Source organism: Eutrema salsugineum, unplaced genomic scaffold (assembly GCF_000478725.1).
Source record: "Eutrema salsugineum unplaced genomic scaffold, Eutsalg1_0 scaffold_6, whole genome shotgun sequence".
Taxonomy (NCBI): domain Eukaryota; kingdom Viridiplantae; phylum Streptophyta; class Magnoliopsida; order Brassicales; family Brassicaceae; genus Eutrema; species Eutrema salsugineum.
Genome location: NW_006256547.1, coordinates 13,336,764 through 13,339,254, shown reverse-complemented (window position 1 = coordinate 13,339,254; position 2,491 = coordinate 13,336,764). Strand labels below are relative to the sequence as shown.

The following is a 2,491-nucleotide window of genomic DNA, read 5'->3' as shown; positions in this document are numbered from 1 at the left end:
ATGCCACGGCCTGAGACTTGGCCGTGGCAAGCATAGACTTGGCTGGGAAGGATTTCACATGCATGCGGGTTTTGGCACGGTCAGAATGCCACGGTCTGGGGGCTTGACCGTGGCAACCTTTACACATCTTCGGCGTTTGACACGGTAACTTGCTACGAGTTCCAGATGAAGCTTGATCAGACCGTGGCATCAAAAGGAACCAAGAACACAAGTAAAGACTTTGACACGGTCAGGATTGCCACGGTCACTCCAAGAGCACACCAGACCGTGGCAAACCTACACTTACCCATCAAGGCCGGGTCAGTACCCGGTTTGTTCCGGGTTGACCCGGTTCGCCCAAGCCTCCTTTATAAGGTTTTTAGACTTAATTTGTAGAAAAGACTTAATCTACTTTTAGTCTTTTTTCCCCTTTGGTGAAAAACCTACTTAATACACTTTGTTTTAGAGAGTTTCAAATCGATTTGCAGTTTCTTTCCATCTTGTTCATCATTTCTTATCATCAAATTTAAACTTCTAATCATGATTAACAACACATCTTGCAAAGGATCTAGTGTGTTGATCATGATTAGTGAGTAGTTACCTTAATGAGGTTCTAGATGTGTAGGTTAGGGTGCTAAAGTGTTAGATTAGGAATGCTTAGGGCTGGATTCATTGATTCATTTCTCTAAACAACTGTTCTCTATGTTAGATCCTTGATAATCACTTGAGATCTAGATTCTGGGAATTTCATGCACCAAAAGTGTTTGATGAAATTCCTGAAAGAGTTGTATTAGAGGTTTAAGCATTTTTCTGCATGGTGATGTATTGTTATTTGCTTGAATGATCATTGAGAACTGTTTATTAATGCATATTGATTCATATTTCACAAATGGGAATTTGGTTTGAAAATGGATTAGTGTAGGGGTTAATACCTTCATGAGAGGATTAACCTAGATTAGAGTTCTTAATCACTTGAATCATGTCTCATCATTGTCATTAGCATTTCTGGTTTAGCACCAAAGCACCCTAACCAACTATCATGTCTAGAATCTCATGCCTCCATCACATCATATTCACATCATTTGTCATTGTCATTTGTCTTTAAACCTGTTTAAGTTGTTAGTTGTCATTAGTTAATCAAAATCACTCTTGTTTGCTTGAATTAAGAACTTGATCACATAGTTTAGTGTCTAACACCACATCTGGATTGATAAACCTCTTTGTGCTACATTGACAAGGGGATTGATAGCCCTGAGACCCTAAAAAGTCTTGTCTATCAATTGGCGCCGTTGCCAAATTGTGGTTGATTAGCATTAAGCTCTGATCTGTTCTTGAGATCAAGTGCTTACTTTCTTGTTTTTACTGATTCCTTTCAAGTTCTGTTTGTGATTTCAGGTGTATGAACACCAGGTCTAGATCAAGAAGCTGTGGTCCAACTTTCCCTCTCAACGACAACATCAACCTTTTGGTACCAAGGAGGAGAAGGGACAGACGTGGTAGACAGATTGATCAGGCTGACATGGAAGACCAAAAAGATCACGTGGTAGATATAGAACAACCGGTTCAGGAGCAACAGGCTCAGGGTAATGGAGTTGGTCAAAGGCTTCATCAGGGTAATGTTCATCAGGAACAGGTGCACCATCAACAAGCTTATGTCCACCAAGGACAAGCTCAAGCTCATCAACAAAGGCATCAGGCCAATGTTCAACAAAGACAACAAGTGCACCACCAACCCCACCCTTTCCAACCACAGCAAAGAAGATATGAGCAACCCCAAGTCTATGTTGGAGAGAATGACAGGGCCAATGCTCATCAGTATGGAGCTGGTATTCAGGCACCACCTGTGCAAAACAACAACTTCGAAGTAGGCATCTTTGCTGAATATGGTCCAGAACTCAAAGTTCCATGGGTTAGCAATGGAAGATCCCTTGGAACACTTGGACCAGTTTGATAAGGTGTGTGATCTGACCAAGATTAATGGAGTTTCAGAAGACAGCTTCAAGCTAAGACTATTCCCATTCAGTCTTGGTGACAAAGCTCATCAATGGGAAAAGAATCTTCCAAGAGGCTCCATTCAAATCTGGGAGCAATGCAAGCAAGCCTTCTTATCTAAGTTCTTCTCCACCTCAAGAACTGCAAAACTGAGGAACCAAATCTCTAGCTTCACTCAGCACAGCAATGAAAGTTTTGGTGAAGCATATGAGAGATTCAGGAGCTACACAAACCAATGCCCACACCATGGGTTTAGTGAGGCTTCTCTTCTCAGCACACTGTATAGGGGAGCTCTTCCCAAGATTAGAAACCAGCTGGATACTGCTTCCAATGGAAACTTTCTGGGTAAAGAGATACATGCTGCTTTAGAGCTAGTGGAGAACTTAGCATTGAGCAATGATACTTATGGTGAAGACTATGACAGATCAAACAGGTCTGAAGGTTCAAGCTCAGAACAGAGGCTCTCTAGGGAAGTTAAGGAGTTGAGGAGTGAATTGGACAAGCTGAAATTCACCACTCA

The 2,491-nt window shown here is 41.8% G+C and overlaps 1 non-coding gene across 1 annotated transcript; it reads right to left on the bottom strand.

Annotated features, from left to right (window-relative positions):
- Positions 1-2,117: 2,117 nt before the first annotated feature.
- LOC112083582 lies at positions 2,118-2,224 on the bottom strand. The gene has a single exon (XR_002897718.1). It is a non-coding gene; the product is annotated as a small nucleolar RNA R71 (small nucleolar RNA).
- Positions 2,225-2,491: the final 267 nt, after the last annotated feature.